General features: G+C 39.5%; 1 long non-coding RNA gene and 2 pseudogenes across 1 annotated transcript; 2 read left to right on the forward strand and 1 right to left on the reverse strand.

Annotated features, from left to right (window-relative positions):
- The first annotated feature begins 1,746 nt into the window (after positions 1 to 1,746).
- Positions 1,747 to 15,935, forward strand: LOC115410417 (stonustoxin subunit beta-like; annotated as a pseudogene).
- LOC115439297 (uncharacterized) lies at positions 3,179 to 6,104 on the reverse strand. The gene is made up of 3 exons (XR_003938243.1): positions 6,049 to 6,104; positions 3,579 to 3,662; positions 3,179 to 3,395 (listed from the first exon to the last, which is right to left on the reverse strand). It is a non-coding gene; the product is annotated as an uncharacterized LOC115439297 (long non-coding RNA).
- On the forward strand, positions 15,935 to 22,262 carry LOC115410418 (neoverrucotoxin subunit alpha-like; annotated as a pseudogene).
- The last annotated feature ends 736 nt before the right edge of the window (positions 22,263 to 22,998 follow it).

Below are 22,998 nucleotides of genomic sequence, written 5' to 3' on the forward strand. Positions count from 1 at the left end.
TATATGATAAATGAAATATATATGAATATATATGGATATAAGTAATATTTCCATTACAAGCCCATTTGAGGAAAGAGTCAACGATATTGTGGGTGACACTGGTCTGACACTGGTCTGATACTGGTCTGACTGGAGCGACTGGGATCATCCCCAAGGTAAATCTATATTTAGTATTAGTGTAAGTCACACATTAGTTCATTCTGTGGGTCATCCAACAGTCTGATCACAGTCACACTAGAGGTTCATGTGTGATCATGTCAGGATATCAAAGAGGAAATCAAAGACTGGAACTCAGTTTAATCACTCAAATTATTATTTCCCAAAGACAATGAGACAGAAGACGGTCAGACGCAGTCTTAACCTGTCACAGACCGTGGGATTCCTCAGGTCCAACAGCTGCTGCTGATGTCCGTCCTGGGCCGTGTCCTCACCTGTGCTCACCGAGTTACAAGAGGACATCATGAGGACAATCGGCGACATCAATGAGCGACCTGGATCCGACTAATAAATGTTCCCACCAGACATGAATATTAGATGAAATGCATTTATCAACAAGTGAATTCTGTGTCTTTGTCTCTTCATTGGTTGAAATCACCTCCTGTTCAGATGGCAGGATGGGCATTGATGGCTCCAGGATTGGTCTGGTTGGTTCTGGTTGTGGTTGGTTCTGGTTGGTTTCTGGTTCTGTGGTGGACGTGCTGCTCTGACAGTAGGATGACGTGGCGGTGTGTTCATTGTTCTTCTGTGTGTCTGTGATGCGCCCATCAATCGGAGGAATGACCTCTTTCACATTATTAAACAGTTTCTCAGTGTCTCCTCTCAGTGTCTCCAGTGGTTCCAAAGCACTAGAAAGTTGTGAACTCCAGCTGTGGAGTTGGTGTGAAGGAGCGCACATTTCCACGGTCATGTCACTCTTTATACAACTGAACATGAGCGTGGAAAAGGACGTACGCCAGGTTTGTGTGCGTACACAACCTTTGTACATGAGCGCCCCTGTTCACTGCTGCCTTTGACTAAAAGGATTTGGACTTTTTCCATTTTAGATTCTCCTTCCACTGAAACTCTACTTTAATATGTGTGTGTTTCATATTGTGGGTTTTATGTGTTGTTTTCTTACTTGCTGTTTTTAATCACCTTTTACATGTTTCTTGTATAATGTTTTTAAATGTGTTTTCTTTTTCCCTTGTCGTTGTATTTCAATGTCCCACATGAAGCACCTTGAATGCCTAATCGTTGAAATGTGCTGTACTAATAAACCTGCCTCTCCTTGCCTTTTGTGAAATATGAATACATCCATCAACAACCTTTCTTGAGGACATGCCTTGGTGAGAACATCCTCTCCTTTCCGCTCCCACACCAAATTTCTCTAATCGGTGCCAGGTCACTGGAAACGGAACACAAACACGCAATTTACCAGAAGTTAGTCAACTTCATGACAGAAGATAGACCCCCATAAGACTTCATCAAAATACAACAAAGTATCATTATTATGTTATTGGAACTTTGCCGATATTTTCACAGCTGTTCATAGGAGTTTTTCTCTGGAAACTTTCTGATCACAGTGTTGTCAGCACCATCAGCGTCACCAGAATTATTAGGAACCAACCGTCTGATGTGTATGTGACAGACTCCTGAAATATGAAAACATGTCCCAACGACTCTGTTTAGAACATGGCTTAGTGGGAACACCACATTTCTCTAATCAGTAATAGGTCACTGGAAACTTTGCAGATGTTCTAGTTTGTATGTTGGTGGGCGGAGTCAGACGCTTCCTGTTATAAATAGGTGCGTTTCATCTGCGTTGGCGTCTCACTGTTCTCCAGAAGGACTCCCTGAAGAACCCACTGACTAAACACACCTGCACCAGGTGAGAACAGCAGCGACAGAGAACACTGACTCTGACAGGATATTGAGGGCGTGTCCATGTTTGGAACCCTGTGTTTGACTGTGTTCTTTCAAACAGGCTGTAGACATGGACCAGATGGAAGTGGCCGCCCTGGGTCGACCTTTCACCCTCGGGATGTTTTATGATGCGAGGTCGGATAAGCTCATCCCAGGTCAGTCTGAACATGTTTAACCCTTTAAGCCCTGAGTACTGACTGCAGGTAAAGGTTGACATCTGAATCCTTTAACCCCTGAGTACTGACTGCAGGTAAAGGTTCACATCTGAACCCTTTAACCCCTGAGTACTGACTGCAGGTAAAGGTTCACATCTGAACCCTTTAACCCCTGAGTACTGACTGCAGGTAAAGGCTCACATCTGAACCCTTTAACCCCTGAGTACTGACTGCAGGTAAAGGCTCACATCTGAACCCTTTAACCCCTGAGTACTGACTGCAGGTAAAGGTTCACATCTGAACCCTTTAACCCCTGAGTACTGACTGCAGGTAAAGGCTCACATCTGAACCCTTTAAGCCCTGAGTACTGATTCAAAACAGGTGGAAGAACAGAAACAGATGAACTGAAGTTGGACAGGTTTGGACTAAATAAGGCACTAGAATGAACATCAATAACAGATTTAGGATGTTGAACATCAACTGGAACTGGAACAAACTGAACAACAACAAGGATTTGAATTTGGTCCAGTAGGTTTAGTTTGGGTTCTGTTTTTCTAAAACAGTCCAGCTGTTTTTGACACCTGTCGAAGCCAATGACGGAATAACGGAATAATTTATTATGTTATCTGTACACTGAAAAAAACATTGGAGTATTATTTACTTAAGAAAACTTAGGAAAGTTTTTGCACTTACATATTACAAGTAAATTCTACAGGGGCGATCGTCAAGTAAACTTTACTTGCGGGTATCAGTTTATTTTACTCGCAAACCTCAGGTAGTTTACTGTTGATTATTAATATGGTCATTGAATTTTACTCTCTCCTTCTTTGTAAGTTTTACTTAAGACCCTGACTGCTTCAAACTGAAAAATCTCACCTAAAATCAATGGCTTTTTAAGGTAATTTCAAAATACTTTTGTAAACTTTACTTATAGACTATAAATAAGTAACATTTACACATCATTTTACACAGTTTTTCTGCAGTTTTAATTGCCTAAATTTGTTCATAATATTTTGTTTATTGAAACAATGACTTTAAAAAAAAATGAGGCAACTGTTTTAATTTAACACTTTTATTTTTCTTGAGTGAAAAAATATTTTTTTCAATAAAATATTGTCCAACAGGGTTTGCATTGCAAAACAACAAAGTATATTTCACCCTGAAAAAAAATAACACATTTGACATGCTTCAGGAATCTTCAGTGCATCTTAAAAGACATGCTTATTAGAACGTTATGACACTGTTTGCTGTAGTTGTGACACTGTTTGCTGTAGTTGTGACACTGTTTGCTGTAGTTGCTGCTTGAGAGGTCACTGTGTCAGCTGCAGAAAGTTGTTGCTTTGGGGAGGATAAAAAAAAAAGACAAAATAATACATTAAAACTACAGAACACTGCAAGAAATACTACATTAAAACTACAGAATCGTGTACTGTAACCAAAATAAACTGTACCGCTGTCAAAATATTTTAAAATATCACTGATGAACTTATGACATATAAAGCACGACACATTTATTTTTACCTGAGTAACCAGATTGCTTTGCTTGTGACACTGTTCGTTGTAGTTGCTGCTTGAGGTCACTGTGTCAGCTGCAGAAAGTTGTTGCTTTGGGGAGGATAAAAAACAAAGACAAAATAATACATTAAAACCAGGGCTGTGCAATTAATCGAAATTCAATTACGATTTCGATTATTACACGCAACGATTACAAAAATTATGTAATCGAGGAAAAAACATTTATTAATTTGAGTTGATTTAACTCATGCGCACGCAAGCTCCCATGAGCTGCTCTGCCCCGCCCCCCTCTAAGCTACAGCTGTCAGCTAGCCGGCAGGTCCACCCCAAGAGGAAAGTTGTACCAGCGGTCTGGAAAAACGGCAGGAGAATCACAGCAGAAGTGCTTGGTAAACAAAAAAGGCAAGTCCAATTCAATTGTATGGAATCACTTTGGGTTCGATGAAGAAGACGAAGAGCAAAAACATATCAGGTGCAAAAAGTGTTTGGTAGTTGTGTCCGCACCGACCGCTAACACAACAAACCTTTGTAACCATCTGAAGTTTAACCACCGCCACCTTTATCATAATCTTATGAAAAACTAAAACACACAAAAACAACTCCGTGTACAACTTCGTCGGCAATGCAATCTTCAGTCTCCGAATCTCTTTACGCTGTAACTCCCCTATTAACCTAACCCTAACCCATATAACCCTAACGTATGTATTCTAGATGGCTGATGTATACAGAAGGCCTGAACTGAAACCTCACGGCACGCCACTGAATTTACCATGTTTCATACTACACTGAACATACTTGAATTTATAATTTGCACTTTACGTGAGGTTTTTTTTTTTTTTAATTGCTACAGTTTTATGGCAAGTCTATAGCAGTTTAATTCCAGTGCACTATTTGTTTACAAAAGGAAACATACTTGAATTTACAGTACACTTATTTGCATTCAAAGATTTTGTTTTGTACAAAGTGAACATACTTTGTTTTAGTGGTTTAAAAGCTTTATTTATGTTTAAAGAGTATATTTTACATTCTTTTGCAAGAAAAAATAAACAACTTTAAGGTTAACAAATAATCGTTTTTAATAATCGTGATTTCAATTATTGCTAAAATAATTGTGATTATTTTTTTTTCTATAATTGAGCAGCCCTAATTAAAACTACAGAATCATGTAACAAAAATAAACTGCACCACTGTCAAACCACCAAATTTTGAACATTTGCAATCTAATGAATTAATCTGGTGCACTTTGACAGTATCAATCACTTATCACATCAAGAAGTTGGAATGCCAGTTTGACAATTTCAAGGCTTTTAAAAATCAATATGAGTATTTTTACCTCCGCCAAGGAGGTTATGTTTTTGCCAGAGTTTGTTTGGTTTGTTTGTTGTTTGTCTGTCCGTTAGTGTGCAACATAACTCAAAAAGTTATGGACAGATTTGGATGAAATTTTCAGGGTTTGTTGGAAATGGGATAAGGAAGAAATGATTAAATTTTGGTGGTGATCGGGGGTGGGGGGGCCCACGGGGGGGCCCATTTCCAACAAACCCTGAAAATTTCATCCAAATCTGTCCATAACTTTTGAGTTATGTTGCACACTAACGGACAGACAGACAAACAAACAAACCCTGGCAAAAACATAACCTCCTTGGCGTGGGGGGGCCCACGGGGGGGGCCCACTGATCAGCCTTGGCGGAGGTCTGCGCTCTCCGAGTGCTTCTAGTTTTTAAATGATTTGCTCCATAACTGAAACACCCAGAGGACTGAGAAGAGGCTTTGTCTCATTTGAGCTTGCATTTCCGACAGCACCCTTACTTTGAAGGCGGGGTAAACGCCACCGCGGCAGCTACGTAGCCTCGTGACGTCATGGCGGCGCGATATGGTCCAGCCAGTGCACAACATAAACAAGCAAGTCCTACGCCTCCTGTTTCATCTTCTGACAGGGACCGTGAAACCACACAAAAAAACCACACACAGCCTCCAACACGACGGTGGTTAATTTGATGACAAGGGAATACAGAGCCCAGGTGGATTTCTTGCCGAGTTTGGCTCCGGACAACTCAGCTGAGTCAGGAGAGAGGAGAGAGAGAGTGCTCACAGAGCTAACTAACATTAGCACCGACGGTGCTAACTAATGCTAGCGACACGAATACATTTAGCTGCTGTTAGCTGTCAGTTTAGTAATGAAGCTGCAGCAGTCAGTCCACCAGGAATCACCTCGGCATTGGAATGATCTCTGTCATCGTTGTTGAAGGCTGTATGTTGTTCCGGTCCGGAGGTATTCATTGTAAACATGCTGGTTGTTAGCATGTCTGACTGTTAATGGCTAATTTAGCAAGATGTTTGCACAAGCATACTCCAAAATACTATTAAATTAAAATTTACGTGATGTGCGATAATGGCAAGTATTACAGTTTATATTGTCATATTATTACATTAACTCCGTTAAGTTACATATGCAGAAAAATCCCAAATGTCTTACCTTAAACCTGACCGTTGTCTTCTTGTGTGTTGGCGGACAAATATGCGCATACGTCCTGTATGTGCGTCACAAGGCGCATGCGCCGGCTCAAACACGCAGCACAATTAAAACCTACTTGGTATTCCTAAGTTCATTGTAATGACTATGAAACCTTTGAATATTACGTGAAAATACATAATAAAACTTACTCTTCCCCGCACAGTTTACTTATTACATGGATGGCATATATTGGATTTACTTAAATAATTCCAGTTCTCACAGATACTTTCAAATAGAAAGTTAAAATTGTGACAGTTAACCTAGTAAATATTACTACACCACAGTCATTTTTTTCAGGTTATTACGTTAATGACCTGGTAAAAAAAATTCTGTGCAAATGTAATAACTGAGCCAATAACATGATAATATATGAATATAACTGCATTTAACTGTCATTGATTAGATAGAACTGTAATAAAATCCCTCTCTCTCTTTCTCTCTCTTTCTCTCTCTTTCTCTCCCTCCCCCCGTCCCTCTTTCTCTCTCTCTCTCTCTCTCTCTCTCCATGTATTTGTCTATTTAAATTGGTCAGTTTTTAGTGAAAATCCGTAAATAAATGGAAGTTATTAACAATGGACACGAAAATTACACTCTACTATTTTTGGAATGTCTTTTTATTTCTACAATGTACATTTTGAGATTGGAAGTCAATATTTAAGGCAGAGTGTTTCATATAAAATGACCACTGTTGGAAAGTCACTCGTGATTTACATGTGTTTAAATGGGCAGTTTCCGCATGTAACGCGAATGGACACGACGGGTTCCACAAGAAACCTGGGAATGAGACTGAGATGGCTGACAAACCCACATGTGTGGATTAGAAAAACCACTAGGACCGACACATTGAACACAGTGTCTGTATTTAGAGTCTATAGAAGAGCATTTACACATGTTTTCAGATCAAAAATGACACTAGGTAGCTTTTCATGTCCCAATTTGGGTCCCAATATTTTATAAAATTAATTAATTTTGGGATTTTTGTGCATTTCTCTGAGGTCATCATTAGGCCCATCCTGGGGGAAATATGTTTACATTTACCTTTTAGTATTGGGTCTAAAAGATGGAAAAGTGACAGATACCAAAATAAACCCAGTTTCATAGAAGCACCCATATCTACATTTTTTGCACTACATGAACCAAATTATGCAATTTTAAACATTATATAGTTAACTGAAAATAAAAACACTGAATGCTGCTTGATTATAAGTAAATGCGATAAAATTACAATTGACTGATTTAGTTTCATGACCTCATGTACCTGCTGTATCAAATTTGATACGCCTTTTTAACACAGCTTTACTAAAACATAATTATGAAATATGAAGTAATTTCACATTGTATCAACCCAGTAACTCTTCTACTGATGTTTCAGTAAAAAAAATGTTTTCTGAACTTCACCTTTTCAAAATTGTCAAAGTTCTTCAAAAACCACCTGTGCCTCCTTCCTCATTAATGTCAGTCTTGTAGTTTCACTAAAGGCATCTGGTCAATGAACTCTCCCCCTGGTGGAATATCTGTGTATTGCATGGATCTAATTGTATACATCAGGTTTTTCAAGAAAAAAAAAAATCACACAGATCATGTAGAGGGGTTCAAAACTCATGCATCAAATATAATATGGTTTGGTGTTATGGTTAAGGGTTTTTTGGATTTCCCATCATTGACCAGTAGATGCAGTGGTGTGACACTGACTTTCTTCAGTCGTCCAAACTTCTCTCTTCTTTTCTAGGACACATGTTCAAAGGTAATCAGAGATCAGTTTTCTTTGGTGAACAGTTTCATTTTGTTGAAATTCTTGCATATACCCCGAACAGTCTGATATATTTAGTACCAGAGGATAGACCTGATTAGAGTGTTTTCAAAGTGAACTGACATAGTATCTAGCTAACTGTTGGCTAGTGATTAGCACTTATGAACTATTACAGCTGGATTCATATCAGGGTAGAACATCTTTGACTACGGGTTTGTCCCCATATTTGATCAATTCAGTTTATCCATTCTGTTCCACAAAATTTACCAGAAGTCATCAACTAAAACGAACACCACACACACACACACACACGTACACATACACACACACACATACACACACATACATACACATACATACACACACACACATACACACCACACTTTCTTTAAAAATGTTTTCTACCCCTGATATGATCCAGCTGTACTAGTTCATAATGCTAATCACTAGCCAACAGTTAGCTAGGTCTAGTCAGTTCACTTTGAAAACACTCTAATCATGTTCTATCCTCTGGTACTAAATATATCAGACTGTTCGGGGTATATGCAAGAATTTCAACAAAATGAACTGTTCACCAAAGAAAACTGATCTCTGATTACCTTTGAACATGTGTCCTAGAAAAGAAGAGAGAAGTTTGGACGACTGAAGAAAGTCAGTGTCACACCACTGCCATCTACTGGTCAATGATGGGAAATCCAAAAATCCTAAACAGTGAAAAAAAAAGTTCTATCTTCAAGAGTGCGTTCCATGTCGTACTGGTCAGACAGATTTCATAATATACCATTGTCTCTGATTGTAAACGTGTGCTTCAACTTCGTTCAGACATAGTTTGAAAGGCTAAGGAGAGAGATGAGGGAGAGGGATTTTATTACAGTTCTATCTAATAAATGAAACTTAAATTCAGTTATATTGAAATATTATTACGTTAGTGGCTCAGTTATACATTTGCAAAGAATTTTTTTTTTTCACAGGCCAATAACGTAATAACCTACAGATCAACATTTATGTTATCTGTAGGTTATGTTATCACAAATGTTATTATGTTATCGGTTCAGACTTTTATTACGTTATGGCCTATTATATTTTAAAAATGGTAAATTTATTATGTTATTAGCTTCTACAACACCTGTTGACTCCATAAAGCAGTTCCACAGTCCAAGAAAAAGAATCAAATAAGCAACAAAATGAACAAAAACAGCCAAAGTGATCAATGAAAGGAAAAAAAAATGAATAATAAACCAACAAATAAGAAGTAACAGGAACAAAATAAGACACAAACGGAACAAAATTGCAGGAAAAAATATAACAAAATAAAAACAAACTATTACAAAAAAATAAGCCAACTAAATGAACAAAATGAACAAAATATTTTACAAAAATAATAAAGAAAATGAACAACATACGCAATAACTTGAACAAAGATGACGGTAAAATGAAAAAATAGCAACAAGGATTGTATTTGTCCCAGTAGTTTTAGTTTTCAGTTTTTTAAATGAATAACAATATGTATAAATAATAAGTAACATGACAAAATACGTTAAAAAAATACCTATAGTAAAGAGACAAAAAAAGAATAAAATACAGAACTACTATTGTAATTTGGTTCCCAGTAGTTTTTTTTTTGTTTTGGTTCTTTTTTCCTAATCCATCCAGCTGCGTTTTGACACCTGTGAACCCATCAATAAACCAGTTCCTAGTCAAAACTCAGTAAAAAACAGTTTCAAACAAAAAAAAAGGAAAATCACCACAACACTGGAAACAACAGAAAAACCAAAAAACACAAGGAAAAGGGAAAAGAAAAACAAAAAAAAACCCAACCTGTCTAATTTTATAGTGAGTCACTGCTGTGTTTGACCCCCCATTCCACAGGGGGTGGGGCTTGAACTGAGCATGCTCAGATGTCTATGAAAGAACCAGGTCTATTCTATCAGTACAATGGAAATCTTTCATTGTGGATGCAGATAATGTAAACAATGTTTTTGAGGAAAAAGCTCAGTTTTTTGATTAAAGTAGTAAATGAATGTAAATGAACCTGGATATTTTCTGAGAAAACCACAGCAGATGGAAGTTGGACTTGTACTGAGACGTTGTGTATCCTGTTTCCTTCAGGACTGACGCTGTGGGACAAAAAACTCTCGAAGACTTCAAGTCTGTCGAATACAAGAAAAGCAGCAGCTATCACGTCATGACCTCTGACACCATCGACTCTAAATCTTCTCTCCTGGACGTTCAAGCCGGTCTGAAGGCCAGTTTCTTGGGGTGGTTTGATCGAAGTTGGAGGTTCTGCCAAGTTTCTGAACGACCACAAGCAATCCAAGAAGCAGAGCCGAGTTACCCTCCAGTACCACGCCACCACCCACTTCGAGCAGCTGACCATGAACCGCGACGAAAGCCACGAGCAAACTGGAAGAAGGATCCACCGAAGAAGGTTTCTGCGACTCATGTGGTCACCGGCATCCTGTACGGCGCCAACGCCTTCTTTGTGTTCGACAGCCAAAACTTAAACACCAGCAGCATTCAGGAAGTCGAGGGCAGCATGGAAGCAATGGTGAAGAAGATCCCATCCTTCAGCATTGAAGCACACGTCAGTATAAAACTGAGCACAGAAGAACAAGCTCTGGCCAAAAACATGTCCTGCAAGTTCTACGGTGACTTCATTCTTGAGACCAACCCTGCGACCTTGAAGATGCAGTGAAGACCTATGTGGAGCTGCCCCAAGCTGTTGAAAGACGACGGGTCTGACTCTGTCCCCCTGAAGGTCTGGCTGACGCCACTGGACAAGTTCAACCGAAAAGCTGTCGAGCTGAGGGGTGAGATCTGCTCCGGACTCCTGTGGAAAGCCGAAAACACTCTGGAGAGTCTGAGGGAAATCAGAATGAGGTGCAACGACTCCATGGCGGAGAAGTGGTCGGGAAACTCCCACAACTGAGAAAATTTGAGCGGTTTCCAAAAACATCTGCCGTGAGTACACCATGAGCATTCAAGGCACCATGGAGAAGAAGTTTCCCGCCATCCGAGAAGGTCTAGAAGACGCTGCCGCAATGGAAAAACTGTTGGACGACAGAGAAAGTCCCCATTCAGCGACGAAAACTTAAGGAAGTGGATGGAAATAAAGAGCACAAAGTCACCGTCATTCAGTCGTGCGTGGATATCATCAACGGACCCAACGTGAAGATCGCCACCAATCACCTGGAGTTGGAACGAGAGGCCGTGGCTGCAGGTGTGGACCACGCCCTGTGCTCGTCTTCACCTCAGTCCAACAGGACGACCCCTACCTCCACACCATGGCCGACAACCTCAAATGTCATGATGCGGATCCGGTTGAAACCGGTCCGCTGTCACAGAACCAGTGGTACTCGTCCCAGGAAGTGAGGAGCGCGATCAGGACAAAAGCCGAAGAGTTCGCAGATCTGGCGAAACAACTGCGATCCGCCAGCAGAGTCAAGTTCCTGATCACCGTCGTAGAGAACCCCAAATACAAAGGAGCCACCGTCTACCACTACAAAGAAGGAAACCTGGTCAACGAGGACTTCACCAGACCGGATCCACCCAAGGTGGAGACGGTCACCGACAGAAACAACTTCAGCTGGTGTAAGTGACGGACGACCCTGAACGATGAATGAGAACCACGGGAATGAGTTTATATTGAGCGTAAAAATCTGAGTCAGATCATTATGACAATCAGATGTGATGTGTTTACAGGCACTTCAGAAATAGGATCATCAATAAACCCTGGTGTAGACTTCTTGGTAGTTCTTCTGGGTTCAGCTGGACTAGTTTAGTTCTTTTGAAAACGTTTCATCGAAACATTTTCAAAAGATCTAAAGTAGGGAACGATTGCCCTGGAAAAATGAGAACCTACAGACACCTGGTTTAGACGTTCATTCTGTTATTGGCTTTAATGTAATCAGATTACTGCTGTTATCTGATTATACGGATCATATTAGACTGTTTACATGATCAATAATAATCCGATAATTCCACAAATCAGAGTTCGTACGTATGTAGTGACGTAGAATCAAACTTCCTGTTATTGTCTTCAGCTCATGTTGTTTGGTTTTGTTCATTTTTTTTTCATTATTGTACAACATTTTTGTTCCGTTTTTTTTTTTTTTCTCATTTTATTCAAATTTTGATCAGTTTTGCTCATTTTATTCATTAATTTATTCAATTTTTCTTTGGTTTTTCATTATTTCATTACTTATCCACCTTTCATTTGGTTTTGCTAATTTTATTTATATTTCATTCCATTTTTTTGTTTTTTTTTGTTCCTTTTGTCATTTTGTCTCAGGTTTGTTCAGTTTTTTGATGTAAACGGGGTCAGGGTGCTGTTGGGGTCAGAGGTCACAGTTGTGGACACTGATAACAGGTTGTTGTTGTTTATCCATCAGATTTCTGTGATCTCACCCTGGACCCAAACTCAGCTCATCAGAAACTCCGTCTGTCCAATGGAAACAAGACAGCGACGTTTGGAGGCGAGAATTCGTATCCTGAAAACCCCGACAGGTTTATAGCATTCTTTCAGGTCATGTGCAGGGAGGAGCTTAGTTGGCGCCATTACTGGGAGGTGGACTGGAGCAACATCAGCAGTGACTTCATCGGTGTCGGTGTGATGTATAAAAGCATGAGCAGAAGTGACAACCTCAGCCACAATCCCAAGTCCTGGTGCTTCTACAGCAAGTGTCGGTCGTACTACTGCATTCACATTGAAGAGCAGAAACTGTCCGTTCCTTCTGATGACCTCAGTCGCATCGGTGTGTTCCTGGACTGGCCTGCAGGGACAGTGTCCTTCTACAAAGTGTACTACAACACCCTCACCCACCTCCACACCTTCAACGACACCTTCACTGAGCCTCTGTTCGCTGCCTTCTATATTTACGCAGACTCCAGCTACATCACCCTCTGCCCTTTTGAACTAAACGTACACTTTCATTTGGTGTTTTTTTCGCTGCAGAAAAGCATCACAGAAGTGGGCGTGGTTAAAACGGCTGGAGTTTAGACCGGCGCTGATTCACATTTAGATGGTTTTCAGCTCATCTGATGATCGGACATGAGCTGATGGAGAGGCACCACCTTCGTCATCATCTTCATAACCATCTTTATATTCATCTTTATAACTGTCTTCCTCACCATCTTTGTAATCTTTGTCTTCAGTGACAATTTCTTCAAACATCTTCTTCTCCAAAAATACTTTTCCTGTTTATCATGGTAACTGGTTAAACTTTCAACATGTAAATACAAAAACCTCCCTGTTTTCAACGACTTTGCTTGTATGTTATCCAGGAGTCTGTCCTCCGAAAAAAAAGCATTTCTCTATGATGTTTTATGAAGTCTCTGCTTAAACCTTGTTTGGTGTGTAGTGATGGATGTGTTCATCAGTCTGTCTGTCATCGTATATTCTAAGTGATCAATGAATGATCAACAGGGAGGAGATGGAATGGCAAGTTACATATATTCCACTTAACTTTACATGTATTCCATTTAACTTTACATATATTCCATATAACTTTACATATATTCCATATAACTTTACATATATTCCATAACTTTACATATATTCTATATAACTTTAAATATATTCCATATAACTTTACACATATTCCATTTAACTTTCCACATATTCCATTTAACTTTACACATATTCCATATTTCCTCTAAGACTGGGTGATTTTGTCTGTATTATATGAGACTTGTTCAACTTTCCTGTGTGTTGTGTTGAACGTCCAAGGCCAGTCTGACATCTGTGTGGAGAACAGGTGCTTTCTCACAGACAGCTGTATCTCTTCTTGTACTCTTACACATTCCAGGCCAAACCTTTTCATTAGTTTCATATCAGAGACAATGACCAACTGGATTTTCTTGTACACTCATGCAGACAGCGTTGCCCTCCTGTACGACCTGTACCTTGAAGCTTCAATAAAATGACACTGAAAGACACTGACCGTCTAAAATGACCATTTCTTATTGTGAGGATGAATGAGCAGAGTATTTATCCACAACAACTTGGCATCACGGAAATAAAAACATAGGTATTACTTTAACATTCTATCATTTGAGACGTTAAAATAGTCCAAAAACATTTCATCACAATGGAATACATTTTACTGTTAATTAAGGCTGAAATCTGAAAATGAATTAACTTTACCAGTCAAATAGTTCTGAAATAACCCTTTTAACAATCAGTGACAGTCTCCAGTAGGGTGCTATAATAAGAGGCCTTCAACAGAAATCCCACAAAACTGTGGGAATTGCAAATAAGTTACAGGTTTGAAAGCTTTCACCCACATTTCACATTTACTGTAGTTATTGTAAAGAAATCTTACAGCTTAAACACTAATATCTCTTATTAGCTGTTTTTAATTAAGCCAAAGAGTAGCAATGACACACAGAAGTTTGATGAGCCGCGGTTAGTATGACAATTTGATTTGATTTATTTATTTATTTCAAACATGCAAAGAAACAAAATACAACAAAGCAAAACAAATTAAGACAAAAACAAAATAACATTTAAATGGACAGAATCTATCTTCAAGCACAAACAGGTCTGAATATTGCATGGTCAAAAAGGAGTAGGAAGAAGCAGGAACTTCTTTAATTCAACCCCTCAGTGCTTTTTACACCTGTATCACTAATTCTAATACATGAATCAAACAATACTATTTTCCTCATTTTAGCATCGAACCACAACAATACATGATGCAGTAACTGATTTAACTGATTGATCCTTTAAGATGAAATGAGGCCGTATTTTGGAGAATGTTGTAGAAACGACAAATATGAATGGAACAATAATAATGATCATGTCAATACAGTTTAGTGAAAGAAACCGAAAGAAGAGAAAAGACCCAGAAAACAAGAACATATCAACAAACCATCCATCCATCCATTTTGATAATTATTTTTGCATCACTATAAAACTTGGTGGCCAAGAAAGGGTTCTATGACCATAGACTTTAGATTTTTAAAAATTAAAACTTTTTTTCACAAAAAAAAAAACAAAGTCTTGTTTTATCTAAAATCCCCAAATTCAGTGTTCTGTCCTTCTTCTCCACGTTCAAAATTCTGAGCAGTTTCCTGGTTGAATTCTCTGATTTCTCTCAAAATGTGACTGAGTCCTTCCACGTTTTCCTCCTCAGACGCCGACTCAGTTGGTTTTGGCGTTCTCTTTGTGTAGATGTTTTCCTCTTAGGCTTCATTTTTCTTTTATTCTCAGCTTTTTTCTATATCTATAGAAACAGTATCATTTAAATACACTTCCATATCATCGGCTGTCGATTACTGGAACTTGGGAGTCAATGAAATGAAAACAACTGAACAGATTTGAGCATTTAACTGGAGTCATTTTAGGAGAAGAGGAGCTTCCACTGCAGTCTGACACAAACACCTCTGCTGTAGATCCACTGTTAATAATAAACTCACATGTCATTATTATTAAAGTTACACAGGTTCAACATGATGGTCCAGGTTATAATTGGACTTTTTTCACAATAAAAGAAGCAGAATTTGGATTATTATTTGTTATTTGGACTGGTTCGGACCCACTGTAGATCCTACTGAAACTGTGTTCCTGCCTCTAAACTTTTCTGACATTCTTTCCGTTTGTTTCCTTAAACTGGTCGAACTGATCTGTTTCTGGGCCAGGGTTTGTGTCAGTGTTTGACTCCGATCCAGTAGAAGATGAACCTCCAGTTTAATTTAAAATGACGAGGTGATGGATTAAACCTGTTTGTGGAACCTGTCGGGGCCCATTCTGTTCCATCCAAACAGTTCCTGGAAACTTTGCAGGATATTCCGGTTGTATGTTGGTGGGCGGAGTCAGACGCTTCCTGTAAAAGAAATATATAAATAGGTGCGTTTCATCTGCGTTGGCGTCTCACTGTTCTCCAGAAGGACCTCCCTGAAGAAACCCAACTGAATAACACACACCTGCACCAGGTGAGAACAGCAGCGACAGAGAACACTGACTCTGACAGGATTATGAGGGCGTGTCCTGTTGGAACCCTGTGTTTGACTGTGTTCTTTCAAACAGGCTGTAGACATGGACCAGATGGAAGTGGCCGCCCTGGGTCGACCTTTCACCCCCTCGGGATGTTTATGATGCGAGGTCGGATAAGCTCATCCCAGGTCAGTCTGAACATGTTTAACCCTTTAAGCCCTGAGTACTGGATCTGCAGGTAAAGGTTCACTCTGAACCCCTTTAAGCCCTGACCGTACTGACTGCCGAGTAAAGGTTCACATTCTGAACCCCTTTAAGCCCTGAGTACTGACCGCAGGTAAAGGTTCACATCTGAACCCTTTAAGCCCTGAGTACTGACTGCAGGTAAAGGTTCACATCTGAACCCTTTTACCCCTGAGTACCTGACTGCAGGTAAAGGTTCACATCTGAACCCTTTAACCCCTGAGTACTGACTGCAGGTTAAAGGTTCACATCTGAACCCTTTAACCCCTGAGTACTGACTGCAGGTAAAGGTTCACATCTGAACCCTTTAACCCCTTGAGTACTGACTGCAGGTAAAGGTTCACATCTGAACCCTTTTACCCCTGAGTACTGACTGCAGGTAAAGGTTCACATCTGAACCCTTTAAGCCCTGAGTACTGGACTGCAGGTAAAGGTTCACATCTGAACCCTTTAAGCCCTGAGTACTGATTCAAAACAGGTGGAAGAACAGAAAAAGACAAACAGATGAACTGAAGTTTGGACAGGTTTGGACTAAATAAGGCACTAGATATGAACATCAATAACAGATTTAGGATGTTGAACATCAACTGGAACAAAACTGAACAACAACAAGGATCTGAATTTGGTCCCAGTAGGGTTTAGCTTTGGGTTCTGTTTTTCTAAAACAGTTCCAGCTGTTTTTGACACCTGTCAAAGCCAATGACGGAAGAATTTATATGTTCATCCCTATAGGTTATTACGTTATTGACCTTGTATAAAAATTCTGTGCAAATGTAATAACTGAGCCAATACCAGAATAATATATGAATATAACTGCATTTAACTGTCATTGATTAGATAGAACTGTGATAAAATCCCTCACTCTCTTCTCGCCCTCTCCCCTCTCTCTCACTCGCTTCCCCCTCTCTGTCCTCTCTTCTCTTTCTCTCCCGCTCTCTTTCTCTCTATCTCTCTCTCCTCCCTCTCTCTTTGTCTCTCTCTTTCTCTCTCTCTCACTCGCTCTCCCCTCTCTGTCCCTCTCTCTCTCTTTCTCTCCCTCTCTCCCTCCTCCTCTCTCTCTTGCTCTCTCTCTCTCTGATTCTCTCCCTCTCTCTGTTTCTCTCTGTCTCTCTCTCTCTCTCTCTCTCTCTCTCTCTCTCTCTCCTCTCTCTCTCTCTCTTCCATGTATTGTCTATTATAATTGTCAGTTTTTAGTGAAAGTCTGTAAAAAAGGGAAGTTATTAACAATGGACATGAAAATTACACGCTACTATTTTTGGAATGTCTTTTTATTTCTACAATGTACATTTTGAGATTGGAAGTAAATATTTAAGGCAGAGTGTTTCATATAAAATGACCACTGTTGAAAGTCACTCGTGATTTACAGTGTTTAAATGGGCAGGTTCCGCATGTAACACGAATGGACACGACGGGTTCCACAAGAAACCTGGAATGAGACTGAGATGGCTGACAAAACCCACATGTGTGGATTAGAAAAACCACTAGCACCGACACATTGAACACAGTGTCTGTATTTAGAGTCTATAGAAGAGCATTTACATGTTTTCAGATCAAAATGACACCTAGGTAGTTTTTCATGTCCCAATTTGGGTCCCAATATTTATTAAAAATAATTAATTTTGGGATTTTTGTGCATTTCTCTGAGGTCATCATTAGGCCCATCCTGGGGGAAATATGTTTACATTTACCTTTTATTATTGGGTCTAAAAAGATGGAAAAGTGACCGACAAAAATAAACCCAGTTTCATAGAAGCACCCATATGTAATTTTTTGCACTACATGAACCAAATTATGCAATTTAAACATTTATATAGTTAACTGAAAAATAAAAAAAAAACTGAATTCTGCTTGATGATATGTAAATGCGATAAAATTACAATTGACTGATTTAGTTTCATGACCTCATGTACCTGCTGTATCAAATTTGATACACCTTTTTCAACACAGCTTTACTAAAACATAGATTATGAAATATGAAGTAATTTCACATTGTATCAACCCAGTAACTCTTCTACTGATGTTTCAGTAAAAAAAATGTTTTCTGAACTTCACCTTTTCAAATTGTCAAAGTTCTTCAAAAACCACCTGTGCCTCCTTCCTCATAATGTCAGTCTTGTAGTTTCACTAAAGGCCTCTGGTCAATGAACTCCTCCCCCTGGTGGAATATCTGTGTATTGCATGGATCTAATTGTATAATCAGTTTTTCAAGAAAAAAAATATCACACAGATCATGTAGAGGGGTTCAAAACTCGTGTGTCAGATATAATATTTTGGTGTTATAGGGTTAAGGATTTTTGGATTTCCCATCATTGACAGTAGATGGCAGTGGTGTGACATGACTGTCTTTAGTCGTCCAAACTTCCTTTCTTCTTTCTAGCAGTTCCATGTCAAACAAATTAAATAAATAAAACTAAAAAAATAAAATAAAATAAGCAACTAAATGAACAAAAACAGCCAAGTGATCAATAATGAACAAATGTGAATAATAAACCAACAAAATAATAAGTAACATGAACAAAATAAGACTCAAATTGAATCACACTAAGGAAAAAATAATAAAATAAAAAAAAGTAGAAAAATAAACAAATAAGCAACTAAATGAACGAAAACAAATAATACATTTACAAAATAATAAATAAGATGAAAAATGAACTAAATGAAGTAACAAGAAAATAAAACAAACAAGGATTTGAATTTGTTCCCAGTAGATTTACTTTTGTGCTTTTTTTTCTCAATCACTCCACTTTTTGAAACCTGTTTAACTCCAAAAAGCAGTTCCACGATCAAAAAGAATAAAATAAGCAACAAACTGAAAAAAAAAATAATAAACAAAAATATTAAGTAACATGGAAAAAATAAGTCACAAACTGAACAAAATTGAAGAAGTGTAGAAAAATAAACAAAATTAATAAAAGTTAATAAAATATATATAAAATAACAAGTACTTGAAAAATATGCAAAAAATGAACTAAAAAAAGAATAAAGTAATCAACTACTATTGTAATTTGGTTCCAGTAGGTTTTTTTTGGTTTTGGTTCTTTTTCCTCAATCCATCCAGCTGCGTTTTGACACCTGTTGAACTTCATAAACCAGTTCCACAGTCAAAACCAGTAAAAACAGTAAAAATAAAATACATAAATAAAGGAAAATCACCACACACTGGAAACAACAGGAAAAAACAAAAACACAAGGAAAAAGGAAAAAAAAAAAAACAAAAACCAACTGTCTATTTTATAGTGAGTCCGCTCGCTCACTGCTCTGTGTTTGAGCCCCATTCCACAGGGGGCGGGGCTTGAACTGAGCATGCTCAGATGTCTATGGAAAGAACCAGGTCTATTCTATCAGTACAATTGGAAATCTTCATTTGTGGATGCAGATAATGTAAACATGTTTTGAGGAAAAAGCTCAGTTTTTTTGATTAAAGTAGAATGAATGTAAATGAACCTGGATATTTCTGAAGAAAACCACAGCAGATGGAAGTTGGACTTGTACTGAGACGTTTGTCTTCTGTTTCCTTCAGGACTGATGCTGTGGGACAAACAAACTCTCGAAGACTTCAAGTCTGACCAATCCAGAAAAGCAGCAGATATAACATCATGACCTCTGACACCATCAACTCTAAATCTTCTCTCCTGGACGTTCAAGCCGGTCTGAAGGCCAGTTTCTTGGGTGGTTTGATCGAAGTTGGAGGTTCTGCCAAGTTTCTGAACGACCAAAAGCAATCCAAGAAGCAGAGCCGAGTTACCCTTCAGTACCACACCACCACCACTTCGAGCAGCTGACCATGACCCTGGAGGAAGCCAAAAGCAAAACTGGATGAAGGATCCCCGAAGAAGGTTCTGCGACTCATGTGGTCACCGGCATCCTGTACGCGCCAACGCCTTCTTTGTGTTCGACAGCCAAAACTTAAACACCAGCAGCATTCAGAAAGTCGAGGGCAGCATGGAAGCAATGGTGAAGAAGATCCCATCCTTCAGCATTGAAGCACATGCCAGTATAAAACTGACCACAGAAGAACAAGCTCTGGCCAAAAACATGTCCTGCAAGTTCTACGGTGACTTCATTCTTGAACCAACCCTGCGACCTTTGAAGATGCAGTGAACCTATGTGGAGCTGCCCAAGCTGTTGAAAGCGACGGGTCCGACTCTGTCCCCCTGAAGGTCTGGCTGACGCCATGGACAAGTTCACCGAAAGCTGTCGAGCTGAGGGTGAGATCAGCTCCGGACTCCTGTGGAAAGCCGAAAACACTCTGGAGAGTCTGAGGGAAATCAGAATGAGTGCAACGACTCCATGGCGGAGAAGTGGTCGGGAAACTCCCACAACTTGAGAAAAATTTGAGCGGTTTCCAAAAACTATGCCGTGAGTACACTGAGCATTCAAGGCACCATGGAGAAGAAGTTTCCCGCCATCCGAGAAGGTCTAGAAGACGCTGCCACAATGGAAAAACTGTTGGACGACAGAAAAAGTCCCCATTCAGTGACGAAAACTTAAGGAAGTGGATGGAAAATAAAGAGCACGAAGTCACCATCATTCAATCGTGCGTGGATATCATCAACGGACCCAACGTGAAGATCGCCACCAATCACCTGGAGTTGGAACGAGAGGCCGTGGCTGCAGGTGTGGACCACGCCCTGTGCTTCGTCTTCACCTCAGTCCAACAGGACGACCCCTACCTCCACACCATGGCCGACAACCTCAAATGTCACGATGCGGATCCGGTTGAAACCGGTCCGCTGTCACAGAACCAGTGGTACTCGTCCCAGGAAGTGAGGAGCGCGATCAGGACAAAAGCCGAAGAGTTCGCAGATCTGGCGAAACAACTGCGATCCGCCAGCAGAGTCAAGTTCCTGATCACCGTCGTACAGAACCCCAAATACAAAGGAGCCACCGTCTACCACTACAAAGAAGGAAACCTGGTCAACGAGGACTTCACCAGACCGGATCCACCCAAGTGGAGACAGTCACCGACAGAAACGACTTCATCTGGTGTAAGTGACGGACGACTGAACGATGAATGAGAACCACGGGAATGAGTTTATATTGAGCGTAAAAATCTGAGTCAGATCATTATGACAATCAGATGTGATGTTTTACAGGCACTTCAGAAATAGGATCATCCATAAACCCTGGTGTAGACTTCTTGGTAGTTCTTCTGGGTTCAACTGAACTAGTTTAGTTCTTTTAAAAACGTTTTGTCTCAGGTTTGTTCAGTTTTTTGATGTAAACGGGGTCAGGGTGCTGTTGGGGTCAGAGGTCACAGTTGTGGACACTGATAACAGGTTGTTGTTGTTTCTCCATCAGATTTCTGTGATCTCACCCTGGACCCGAACTCGGCTCATCAGAGACTCAGTCTGTCCAATGGAAACAAGACAGTGATGTTTGGAGGCGGGAATTCGTATCCTGAACACCCCGACAGGTTTACAGCAACTGTCTTTCAGGTCATGTGCAGGGAGGAGCTTAGCGGGCGCCATTACTGGGAGGTGGACTGGAGCAACACCAGCAGTGACAATGTCGGCGTCGCCGTGATGTATAAAAGCCTGAGCAGAAGTAACGGCCTCCTCGGTCGCAGTTCCAAGTCCTGGCTCTTCGTCAGCAGGCATCGGTCATACTTCCGCCTTCATGTTGAAGAGCAGAAACTGTCCGTTCCTTCTAATGACCTCAGTCGCATCGGTGTGTTCCTGGACTGGCCTGCAGGGACAGTGTCCTTCTACAAAGTGTCCTCCAACACCCTCACCCCTCCACACCTTCAACGACACCTTCACTGAGCCTCTGTTCGCTGCCTTCTGGAACAGCACAGACTCCAGCTACATCACCCTCTGCCCTTTGAACTAAACGTACACTTTCATTTGGTGTTTTTCGCTGCAGAAAAGCATCACAGAAGTGGGCGTGGTTAAAACGGCTGGAGTTTAGACCGGCGCTGATTCACATTTAGATGGTTTTCAGCTCATCTGATGATCAGACATGAGCTGATGGAGAGGCACCACCTTCGTCATCATCTTCATAACCATCTTTATATTCATCTTTATTACCTTCTTCCTCACCATCTTTGTAATCTTTGTCTTCAGTGACAATTTCTTCAAACATCTTCTTCTCCAAAAATACTTTTCCTGTTTATCATGGTAACTGGTTAAACTTTCAACATGTAAATACAAAAACCTCCCTATTTTCAACGACTTTGCTTGTATGTTATCCAGGAGTCTGTCCTCTGAAAAAAAAGCATTTCTCTATGATGTTTTATGAAGTCTCTGCTTAAACCTTGTTGGTGTGTAGTGATGGATGTGTTCATCAGTCTGTCTGTCATCGTATATTCTAAGTGATCAATGAATCAACAGGGAGGAGATGGAATGGCAAGTTACATATATTCCATTTAACTTTAAAATATTCCATATAACTTTACATATTCCATATAACTTTACATATATTCCATATAACTTTACACATATTCCATATAACTTTACATATATTCCACATAACTTTACACATATTCCATATAACTTTACACATATTCCATTAACTTTACATATATTCCATATAACTTTACACATATTCCATAAACTTTACACATATTCCATAACTTTACACATATTCCATATAACTTTACATATATTCCATATAACTTTACACATATTCCATATAACTTTACATATTCCATAACTTTACATATATTCCATATAACTTTACATATTCCATATAACTTTACATATTCCATATAACTTTACATATTCCATATAACTTTACATATATTCCATATAACTTTACATATATTCCATAACTTTACATATATTCCATATAACTTTACATATATTCCATATTTCCTATAAGACTGGGTGATTTTGTCTGTATTATATGAGACTTGTTCAACTTTCCTGTGTGTTGTGTTGAACGTCCAAGGCCAGTCTGACATCTGTGTGGAGAACAGGTGCTTTCTCACAGACAGCTGTATCTCTTCTTGTACTCTTACACATTCCAGGCCAAACCTTTT

Source organism: Sphaeramia orbicularis, chromosome 19, assembly GCF_902148855.1.
Source record: "Sphaeramia orbicularis chromosome 19, fSphaOr1.1, whole genome shotgun sequence".
NCBI lineage: Eukaryota > Metazoa > Chordata > Actinopteri > Kurtiformes > Apogonidae > Sphaeramia > Sphaeramia orbicularis.